At 29.1% G+C, this 12,816-nt stretch overlaps 1 pseudogene; it reads right to left on the reverse strand.

Annotated features, from left to right (window-relative positions):
* Window positions 1-2,677: 2,677 nt before the first annotated feature.
* LOC124899510 overlaps window positions 2,678-12,816 on the reverse strand; it is a 68,253-nt pseudogene continuing 58,114 nt past the window's right edge.

The following is a 12,816-nucleotide window of genomic DNA, read 5'->3' on the forward strand; positions in this document are numbered from 1 at the left end:
CCTTCAAGTACTGTTGGATATTTACTATAATGCAAAGCATAGTCTTCAGTGTATTTAAGATACCCCAAAACTCTTTTCGTTGCCATCCAATAAGTTTTATTGGAATTACTCATGTACCGACTCAACTTACTAATATCACAAGCTATGTCTAGCTAGGTATAATTCATGATATACATTAAACATCCCAAACACTTTACATATTCCAACTGTGAGTCACTTTCACCTTCATTCTTTTAAAGTGCGAAGCTCACGTCCAATGGAGTCTTGGCAATACCAAATTCTAAATACTTGAATTTTTCAAGTACCTTTTCAACGTAATGATACTGTGACAATGTCAACCCTTGTGGAGTTCTATGAATTCTTATTCCTAAGATCACATTCGCAACTCCAAGGTCTTTCATATCAAACTTGCTCTCAAGCATTCGTTTTGTAGCATTTATGTCAGAAATGTCTCTACTGATGATTAACATATCATTCATATACAAACAAATAATGACCTTGTGATTTGGAGTGTATTTAATGTAAACATATTTATCATATTCATTTATCTTGAATCCGTTTGCCAACATAATTTGGTCAAACTTCACATGCCACTGTTTAGGTTCTTGTTTTATTCCATAGAGTGACTTAATCAGTTTGCACACCATTTTTTCTTTACTAGAAACTTCAAAACCCTCGGGTTGTTCCATGTAAATTTTTTCCTCCAATTCTCTATTTAGGAATGTTGTTTTCACATTCATTTGATGAATTTTAAGACCATATACCACCGCCAAGGCAGTTAACATCCAAATTGACGTTATCATTATTACTGGCGAGTATGTATCAAAGTAATCAAGACCTTTTTTCTATTTGAAGCCTTTCACTACAAGTCTTGCCTTGTATTTGTCAATAGTACCATCCGTTTTTATTTTTCTTTTGAAGATCCATTTAGAACCTAAAGGTTTATTTCCTAGAGGAAGATCAACCAACTCCCACGTATGGTTGCTTAAGATTGAATCAAACTCACTATTGACTGCCTTTTTCCAAAAGGATGAGTCTGAAGACGACATCGTTTTTTTAAATATTTTAGGCTCATTTTCTAAGAGAAATATTAAAAATTTGATCCAAACAAAGTTGACGTTATTTGACGTGTACTATGTCTTGGATTCTCATCATTATGTACATCCTCACTTGGTTCATCTCGAGGTCGTTTAGACCCCCCACTAGACTATTCATGTCTAGTTTTATACAGATAATATATTCAAAGAATTCAGCATTATCTAACTCAATTACTGTATTTTCATTGATATCCAAATGTTCGAATTTATGAACCAAAAACCAAAATACTTTAGTACTTTTAGCATATCCTATGAACATGCAGTCTACCGTCTTAGGTCCTATCTTTACCCTTTTAGGCATAGGAACTTAGACCTTCCCTAGACACCTCCATACTTTGAAATATTTCATGTTGGGTTTTCTTTCTTTCCATTTTTCATATGAAATTGATAGTGTCTTACTGTGGGGCACTCTATTAAGTATTCAGTTAGTTATAAGGATAGCATCCCCCACAAGTTTTGCGGTAAACCTGAACTTATTAGTAAGGCATTCATTATTTCCTTTAAGGTCCAGTTTTTTTTTTCCCAATTCCATTAGATTGAGATGAATACAGAGTCATAGTTTGATGGACAATTCCATTTTCTACACATATTTCCACAAAGGAAGATTCATATTTTCCACCCCTATCACTTCTTATCGTTTTGATCTTTTTCTCTAACTGATTTTCAACTTTTGTTTTATATTGTCTAAACGCATCTATTCTTTCATCCTTACTGTTTAGCAAATAGACATAACAGTACCTAGTTCAATTGTCAATAAAAGTTATAAAATATTTTTTCCCACAATGAGATGGTGTTGACTTTATATCCCAAATATCAATGTGGATTAAGTCTAAGGGATTGAAATTCCTTTCAACGGACTTATACAGATGCTTAGCATACTTTGATTCCACACACGTTTGAAATTTTAATTTATTGCACTTGAAGTTTGGCAAAACTTTTAAATTAATTATCCTTCGAAAAGTTTTATAATTAACATGTCCTAATCGTTTATGCCACAAATCATTAGACTCAAGCAAGTAAGAAGAAACAAAACTTTTATTGATTTCAGCATTCATCTTAAATAGGCCCTCAGTGAGGTAGCCTTTTCCTACGTATACTTTTTTTTTACTAAGTATTTTCCAAAAAAAAATACACATTTGAATTCATTTTTATCAAAGAGTGATACATAACTCTCAAGTTCTTTCTTAACTCCGATACATACAGGACATTGTTAAGAGTCAACAATTTTCCTGATGTCATTTTCAGGAAAACTTTCCTATTTCTTCAACTTTTACAGTTGCGGAGTTTGCAATGTAAATATTCTCTTCGCCTTGAGCCAGAGCGAACACAGCAAAAAACTCTTTATTTGCACAAACACGGCGGGTGGCACTAGAATCCATCCACTATTCTCGAGGATTTTCCACCAAGTTACATTCCAAAAGCATGACACATAGATCGTCCATTTCGTTCTTGGATTCAACCATATTTTCTTGATCCTTCTTTTTACCTTTCTTTAGGGCACGACAATGTGTGGACTTGTGGCCAATCTTGATACAATTAAAGAATTTCCCTTTGAATTTCTTCTTAGGCTGATTGCTTTATTATCCAGCTTTCTTCTGCTTCTTTGAGTTATTGGGGTCATCTTCTATAATATTAGCTCCATTTATTGTAGAATTTCCTTTAGACCTCCTCTCCATGGATTTATTGTCTTCTTCAATACGCAGTCTCGTAATAAGGTCTTCAACTATTATCTGCTTTCATTTGTGTTTCAATTAATTCTTGAAGTCCTTCCACAAATGTGGCAACTTATTAATTATCGCATCTACTTGAAATGCCTCATTCACAATCAAACCTACAATAAATTTTATATGAACATTAAGAATATTTTTAACATGTTCAAATAAGGTATTGATTAAATTTATACATTCTACAAGGAGATCGTGGATGATGACTTGCAACTCATGTACTTGAGAAACGACAGTCTTGCTATCAATCATTTTGTACTGAAGGAATCGTGCAATATAGAACTTATTGGTTCCAGCATCCTCAGTCTTATATTTCTTTTCAAACACATTCAACAATTCTTTAGATGTCTTAATTACGATGTAGATATTGTATAAGTCATCTTGGAGGCTGCTTAGGATGTAATTCCTACATGGGAAATCAGAATATTTCCACGCCTCTGTTACAACGAATCACTCCTGGTTCGAAGTTCTTTCGGGCACTTCTGGAGCATCTTCTGGAATAAACCCTTGAAGACATAAGGTTGTTAAATAAAAGAACATCTTTTGTTGTCATCTCTTGAAATCAACTCCAGAATTTTTTTTAGGTTTTTTCGCTAATACCATTGCGGGTGGTGCATTTGTGCAACTGGTTGTGGAAACACTTGTTGCTGCCACACTTTTCACACCTTCAACATGACCGTTTGTAGTCATTTTTTCCTATCATAAAAAGACAGTCAACTTTAGTATAAAATTATACTTATCACAAGATCGTAGCAACTTATAAACACTACTTGTTTCTAGTTCAACAATGAAGTTTTTATATCTTTCAATCGTTAATCGAATGTCTTTAACTTGTGATGAAGATTTTATTTCTTCAAATCACTTGTTAAGTTCAAACGGAGTAGAAAAGTTAAAGATTTAATCTCCAGAAACCAAACAATACAGATTATGAAAAAAGAAACTTTAGTGAAAAGAAAATTTCACCAAACAAGCAAAATTTTTTTTTTCAATTATTTTCTTAAAACTGTTGTTTCGGGTACACAATCTGTATTATGTCAAAACACTTTCAACACAAGTTCAAGATTAAATTAAGAACACTTATGAATTTTTTCAATACCTTCAACACAAGTTCAATATGAAGTATCAAAGAAGTGTGTTATTTTATTTTGAAGAAAACAGATGAAGCAGAATAAGTCAAGTCCTCCGAATCCACAGAATGTCCTTAAGCAAATAATTTCCCTCAAGTACCCGAGGTTGCAAAATTTTCCTCCCAAGATAAAATTGCTTCACAATCAGAATGTAGCGGTACCTCAAATGTTTTGGTTTTCTTTGAACTCACTCAACGGGAGATGATCACACAGAGTTTTTCAGAAGACAAGAAGTGTTTTTTTAATTTAGAAATTTTCATCCTAAACCTGTGGAAAAAATGCAGGTTTATATAGCCATGAAGTGTCTCTTCGGAAAGGAGGCAATGATTCATCAAAAAGGTGTATCATTTTCAAATAGTCATGTCTGTCTATTCCGAAATAACATGTCTTTTCTGAACAATCACAACTGACCGAACAGTCACCCTTTTTCCGAAACAGTGTGTCTTTTTCTTAAAGGGTTGTGTTCCTCCATTTTTCATTCATACCAATTGAACCCAACACTATCGTCATTGCAAACCCTCGTCGTCAGTTTACCAAAGATAAAATTGAAAAGCTTTAACTTTATCGGGTCGTAGGTTTCCAGAAAAGTGAATATCTTTGTAGAAATTAAGAGAAATTAGATAAATATATAATAAGTAATATATGTATGTGTGTGTGTATATATATATATATATATATATATATATATATATATAAGTAGGGTAAAGTAGTAATTTAGTATATTCTTATTGGGTTATCGGTTTACCCAATAACCCAATAAGAAAAAATCAAAATCGAATCAATAACTCAATAAATTTTTTTATAAAACTATTAAAAAACCATTAACTCAATAACCCGAAAATAATAAATCAATAATATTTTTCATCGATTCAATTTATTGGTCAGTTTAATTTTTGTACACCCCTAATAAAAATTGCTAGCATTTCAGTTTTTCATGCTATTATAAGCAATATAAAAATAATTTCTTTGTATTGATTTGTTTATCTGATTGTGATTTATATAAAATTTTAAAAAATAAAAAAAATAATTTTAAAATATTATGATTTTAAATTAAATATATATAAAAAATATAAATATGCTAAAAGGTCTTTTAATCTTATAATTTTAAATATGCCATTTGAAGAATTAAATTAAGAAATTACAAAATAATATTAAGAGCCTTAAAACGAATGAAAGAAGAAAATAAAAAGATCAAATGAAATGAATAGAGTTATACTAAATTTAAATATAAAATATTTAAATAACATAAAGAAAAAATTCTTGTGCGATGTGAACGAATGCAAAATAGGAAAAGATAACAATTTTTTCCCCATTTTGGTAGAAACAGAGGACTATTTTTGATAAGAAGTAGATATATTATATCAAAATAACCTTAAAAGTATTATAAATTATAATAATTTACATCTTAAAATATTTAAAATCATATATAACTTATTCGACTGACTCTCTAGATTTGATGCATCCCACATAATTGAAACAGAGTAATAGATATTACTTTAAAATGGTATAGAAAGTATTATTTGCTAAATGTCTATAAATTTCAAAATATGGTTATTTTTGTCTTTTAAATGTTGCTCAATACGTGTTTGTTCAAATTAAAATAGAGCAGTAAGTGTAAATATGGTAGGAAATCAAGTGTTTGTATAATTGTACTACTCTTTTTATGTACTATGTACTACTTTGTAGATCAGTGGCTTTTCCTCTTCTTGCTGTCACCAGAGATTACTGTCGACGGAGCAACTTAAGGTATGACTTCTTCTATTGGTTTCCTCCTTTTCTTTCATAGCAATTTTGATGGTGGAAATTATAAGAATAATCTCTTTATGTTCAATTTTCATTTTACTGGTTTGTCTTTTTCCTGTTTCGATTTGCACTTCAGAGAAGCTTGATCTGACATTCATATTTTTTTCTCTATCTTTCTTTTTTGGAGGATTCTTGTGGGTGTTTGAACAAATCTGTATTTCTACAGCTTTAATCTTGATTTTGTAAACATATGCCATTACCGTAGAGAATTGAGTTGTGAATAGATAAAATCAAATAACTATATTAGCTCATTTCTAATATAGTACCCCCTCCGTTTAAAAAAAATGATCTACTTTTTTTTTTAGTCCGTTTAAAAAAGAATGACCTCTTTCCTTTTATGGAAATACTTTAATTTCAACTTTTCATTTGAGATGTTTAGAATCATAAGATTAAAGGGCATTTTGGTACATTTGACATAACTTTAATTTAAGGCCATAAGATTCAAAAGTCTTTTTTATTTTCTTAAACTTTGTGCCAAGTCAAAGTAGGTTCTTCTTTTTGAAACGAAGGGAATAGTAATTTAAAAATTTCAGTTCTCTTTAAATTCTATATATGTAGCATAGATTAGGAAAAAACAAATTACATGAACCTCTATTGAAAGACATGAACCTTTGAAGCCATTCTCATAGTTAAATCCCGCCACCTCACAAAGCTTGATCCTCATATTCTCTTTCTCTTCAATCATTCGCAAACTCGTTTGAAAAAGGTCTTTTATCCATTCATCAAACAAGTTGTTGAGAAAATAACCACACCCCTCAAATACTTTCTCCAACACCATTTCCTCTAATTAAAAACTCTCTAGTATTTTACTTTCTCATACTTCCTCCAATGACCTTCTATCTTGTACATGAACACCTCTCTCATTTATTTATCTTGAGAAGAATCACGCTTAAAGGGGGGGTTGATGAGGTAAAAAAAAAAACAAGTAGTGGATTGTTGTTTTGGTGATGTTCATCGTTGGTTGTATCCCGAGTCAAGTCACTTGAAATGGGCTAAAATCCTCAGTTTTAGCTTCATTTTCATCATCCTCATCCTCTTCACCGAGCACACCTGTTGTGATGTTAAGATCAAGGGTGTTTGTGCTCAATTGCCTTGTGAATTCCTTCTTTATCTTCCCATTTTGAGTAGCAATTGAGGAGAAATCATCCATCACATTGTTTCTTGGACTCTTAGTCTTGTTAGGTAAAGATAATTCCCCATCGGTTTTTCTCTTATGATAAATAAATATTGATTCAGGATTCAGAGTCGTTTCACTTAGCACCAGTTTCATCTGGATTACAGACTATGTTGTACTCTCTTCCATCATTACAATGGATTGCATCACTAGTCCTTGCTAAAATGCATAAATGGCTAGTAAAGCTCCCATTTTCATAGGCAGCTATAAGAAATTTCAACAACTCAAGATCAACAAAATCAACATCTTCCACTAGGAAAACAAACTATTAGTAGGGGGGTGCGGATCTATGCGGATAACTAACTTATGAAATAGATTTATTATATGTATAATGAATCTATTTTTCTTTGTGCGTGGATATTTCTTAAATTTTGTTTCAATATCTTGTGTGTTTTCTTTTATTTTATTTAGACTTATATATTTTGAATAATCACTAATTAAAGATTCTTTAATTTTTCTAAAAGCTTCTCTGTTTTTAAATGGTCTTCTCATAATTAATTCAATCCAATCTAAATTCAAACATATATGCTACTGCTGTATTTTTTAAATAACTGCGTTTTGATACCATTAGTAGGGGGTGCGGATCTATGCGGATAACTAACTTATGAAATAAATCTATTATATGTATAACATTAGTAGGGGGTGCAGATAACCAACTTGTAAAATAGATCTATTATATGTATAATGAATCTATTTTTCTTTGTGCGTGGATATTTCTTAAATTTAGCTTCAATATCTTTTAATGATTTATTCTTTTCGTAAGATGTATTCATTAATTTGTATAGTTTATTATCCTATTGAAATTTTAGCAATTTCTATGTAGTATTTTATTCTGACTTTGCTATATTCAATGTGTAGGTTTATGTTCTTTATCTGATTAACTAGTATTTGTTGTTCATGTATAGGTAATTTTCTATCTGTATTAAATAATTTTTCGTATGTATTAAATAAATCATTATCTGCATCTAAGGTTAATTTCATTTTAAGTAATTTTTCTTCTAGTTGTCTTTTTTCTATTTCAAGTTGATTTCTGTAATTAACTTCTTCATATATCCAATTTTGCCTTTCTCTAATTTTTTTTATATATTCTAACATTTATTTATTCTGAATAATATCCATCTGAATCTAAGTAATATTGATATTCATAATATATGTGTAAGTTTTCTATACTGTTTAATAATTCTTCCTCTTCATAATCTTGTAATTTTTCCTATATTATTTTCTTTATGTCTATAATTTCTATATCTCTAAGTATATATAAGATTAGGACTTTAAGATTATCTATCATTTAAAATTGACTAAATATTTTATTATAATATTTGTAGTTGTTTGTTTTAGTCTTAGTAGTTCTTGCATATTTTCATTAAGAAATTCTATATATTTTATATCTTTAGTTTTTATGTATTTGTCTATATTTACTTGCATCTGTTTTTCTATTAATTGTATGTTTCTCATATCTTTTTCCAAAAATTTTAGATATATGTAATTTATCATGGTAAGTATTTGTAAGAGTAGTTAGGTAGGTATGGTATGTAATTTATTCTAGTCATATAATATTTACCAAATGCTTTTTCTAATAAGATTTTTCTTATATCTACTACTTTTATATCCTTAAGTGCACACAAAATAAGTATTTTAAATTTATCTACCATTATATCAGATAAATAATTATTTATTTTCATAAAATTGCTATTTTCAAAATATTCCCTTCAATCATGTACATAACAAAATATGGTTATCTTAGATTACTATATACTAGATTATTCTTAAATAACATGTTCTCCGATCACTATTAGCATGGTAATTTGGATACTTTTCCCTTAAACAGCGCCTTTACTCTGGTTACTCCCCACCACGGCTTCTTGCCTCATTGGTTTCACCTTTAGGATAACATAATTCTTAGGAATTTTTCTCCGTTTTCACTTTGCTAATAAACTTCTTAACATATTATTCTTCGAATAATTCTACTATAAAGTAACTAACATGAATTTATTTTATCATACCATGATTTTTGGGAATTATGAATTTAGCTATTCATAATTATAAATAAATATACCTGTTCGGATAGGTTTGATATTTCTAAGTTTTGCTCCTCCATAGTTTTTTCCATTGAAATAAATCTATTTTTTTAATAACTAAGCAAAGTATTTGTTGTGGACAAGAGAGAGTTTTTGCTTCAACACATGAAAGCTTGCTTTGCAATGCCTCCGGTTCATCTTATTTATAGACTGAATCTTTACAAGAGTATTCATATTTCTTTCACGTTTTCTAAAATTAGTCTAAAAAAGTCTCCTAATGAGACAAGAATTATTAATGTCATAGTCAAAAAGTCTAAAAAGGCTAAAAAGGGCTAAAAAGGCTAAAAGTTTAAAAATCTAGCCTATATTCTATTATTACTCCGTTGATATCTTTTCGTTGTCGTATCTGCTGCTTTTTCATATCTCCATTATTGCTTCTTATCTTGTATCTTCCAGCTGGCATGCTTATCTTCTTGATTCTTTTATTCTAGGTGGACTTCTGGGATAATATTATCTTCTCCATTACATCTCGAACATTGATGGTCTGGATATTTGTGTCCAATTATCTTGCAATATCTTGTCAATAATTCATCTGAAATAAATCCTCTCTTAATTGCTCTTGCAGTAGATTGTTTTTCTGGGTTAAGTAATGTCATTATCCATTGCCTAACATCTTCCATATCTGCTTGTCGTAGTTCTTTCGAATTTGAATAAATCATCCGATGGTCTCTTGAATAATAGCTCCATATTGGATTTCTATTGGTATAATTATTTGCTAATTCTTGAATAATTGTAGCTAGTCCAATAAGTCGTTTATTTGCGTAGAAATCAGGTATCTCAATTTTGGGTATTCCTGGCTGTTGCATAATATCTTCCGGTATAATCATATCTCTGGTTAATCCTATTTTTACAACTTGTATAACTGATTTTATTTCGTCGTATAATATCTCTGCTGGTGCAGTATAACACTTTATATAAAATAGATTTCCTTTGGTTATTCTTTTATAAGTGGTGAATATTTTATGTAATTCTTCCATAACTGTTAGTTCTTTTCCGTCTTGGGTGTATATGGTATTTAATAATCCATAGTCAAAACAAGTTTTTATTAAGCTTGGGTTGGTTTTGGGTAGTGCAATTAACTTGTTGTAACCTTGTAATTTTTGGGTTATATAATTTGTGTTTGGTTCTTTGATATTTGTAGCTCTGGGGTTAAGGTTTAGGAAAGTTTGTACTCTGTAGATATTTTCTATGTATTTTTGGGCTGTATAGTTGTAAACTTTTTTATCTTGGTTCAGACTATCTCGGTATGTGGTAATTTATGGGGGTATGAATAAGGGGTCTTTTTGTGTTTTTGGTATAAATGGTTTCTCAAATATCTTATTCATATTCATGTTCTGATATCTTTGTCTACTAACTCCTCTGCTTGTACCTGCAGAAGTAGATTGATAAGCGTTATGGGTTTTATGGAGTGTCCCATCGTTTCCTTCTAGCTCTGGAACTTTAATATCTTCCGATTGACATAGCTCTGCACACTGCTGAGTTAGCTGATTTGTAGCTATAGACTTCAGTTTATCTTCATTAGTCTTTAGCTTTTTTATCTCATTACTCATACTGTCCACTTTTATTGAAAGCGTAGTTAGGGTGTTGAGTATTTTTTCTAGAGTATCCTCTTCTATTATATCAGTCTGTGTAGCTTTGTCTTGATATGTAATCTGCAATAACATTTTTGTTAGTACTAATTACTTCAATTATAAATGTGAAATTTAATATATTTAAGACTAATCTCCGAATCTCTTTTGTTGTAACTGAATTTTGTATTTTTTTTGTTAACCACCAGCGTACCTGTGTTTATCTGTTCGTACAATAAACTTGTTATGTACAATATATGGCTCAAATGCTAACAAACATTTATATAATAAACATAATTCTTTCCTATTTATTTCCCATTTTATTTCTATTTCATTGAACGTACCTGAGTAGTATCTGCAATGGTATTCTAATTTTTCTGCTTCATATCGGTATTTAAGTACTCCTCCATAACTACATTCACTAGCATCTGCTTCTACTATATATATAAATTTTCTATTTTCATCTGGAAATTGTAGTTTTGGTAATTCTTTACAAAGTAATTTTATTTTCTGAACTTGTTTTTTATTTTCTTCATTATAGTTATATTCTACATCCTTTTTTAATTTTTTCTGTAGTGATTTTAAAGTTTCTGCTAATTTTGGAATATATTCTCTTACTTGGTTTACTAATCCTAAAAATGATTGTAATTTTTTTTTGTATCTAATTCTTCTTTCGAATTTATTATTTTTTGTACTATATGTTGTTGCATTTTTACTCCACTCTTATCTATTTGTATTCCTAAAAATTCTATTTGATTTTTCATATTTTCAGCTTTTTTTCGCTTAGACTTATTCTCGATTTTTCTATTATATCTGTAAATTGTCCTAATAATTTTAAATGTTCCTCTTTAGTTTTTGTATATAATAATATATCATCTATGTATACTATACAATTAGATAATTGTTTAAAATGACTATCCATAAAATGTTGATATCTACCTGGTGCATTTTTATATCCAAATGGTAATACGTTTCATTCATAAAATCCTTGTGTTACCGTAAATGCAGTTAATTCTTTAGATTCTTCTTCTAACTTTAAATGGTAAAATTCCGATTTACAATCGAATTTACTAAAATAATTATATCCTTGTATTTGTCTTATTTTTAATATCTTATTTGGTATTGGATAATTATATGTCATAGTTTTTACATTTAAATTTCTATAGTCAATAACCATTCTACTTTTTTCTTTTTTTTTGTTCACTATGTTTATTTACTATAAATGCTGGACTATTATGTTTAATATTACTTTTTTGTATATATTATTTTTCTAATAATTCATCTATATGCATTTTAAATTCTTTTAAATCGTCAAAATTATATGTTAATGGTTTCTGGGTTATTATGCTATTTTAATCTATTAATTCAATTTTTATAGTAGTTTTATGTTTTCCCATCCTTTTAATGGATCTTCACTATATAATTGTTCTAATTATTTCTTAATTATTTCTATCTTATTTATTAAAAATATAGTTATTTTTGTTTTATTTATCGAAAATATAACTAGTTCTATTGTATCTTCAGTATTTTTTATATTTTCTAACTTTTGTGTAATTTTTTCACTTCTTTTTATCCAATCAGTTTTCTTTCTTATTAACTCTTTTTGCTCTTACTTTCTGTTTACATGGTGTTCTAAACCACCAATCTATTCTAGTTATTATATGTGGGTTTAATTTATCTAAAAACGACATTCCTAAAAGTATATCTTTTGATGTTAGTTCATAATTATAAATTTCTTCTATTGTTAATATCTTATCCCATACTTGTATTTTTACATTCCTAGCTTTATAAGTAATTAAGTTTCCTTCATTATTAAGTCCTTTAACTATTATTGGTGTTTTTAATTTATTCCATTTGCTTTCTGGTAAGCAATTATATCTACATAAATTAGCTTCTACTCTTGTATCTATCATAGGCGTATAATATCTACTGTAATATCCTTCTACTACTATCTTCATTAATAAATATATTTTCATTTTATGTTAAGGCTCTTCTTAAGAATAATTTGTCTCGGTTATATGTTAAGGTTAATTGTGTATGTTCTATATTATATGGTTTTACTTGTTCTAGCCATTTTATTCCTAATATTATGTCTGCTTTTTTGCATTTCTTCCTTTACTTCAAATTCTATTTTTATTTTTCTAATTCCTATTATTATTTCTTTTTTTGCTATATTTTTACTATTTATTAAACTTCTTGGTAGGTCTGGGCATATATCATTATCAGTTTTTATTTCTTTATTTTT

Source organism: Capsicum annuum, chromosome 6 (genome assembly GCF_002878395.1).
Source record: "Capsicum annuum cultivar UCD-10X-F1 chromosome 6, UCD10Xv1.1, whole genome shotgun sequence".
Classification (NCBI taxonomy): domain Eukaryota; kingdom Viridiplantae; phylum Streptophyta; class Magnoliopsida; order Solanales; family Solanaceae; genus Capsicum; species Capsicum annuum.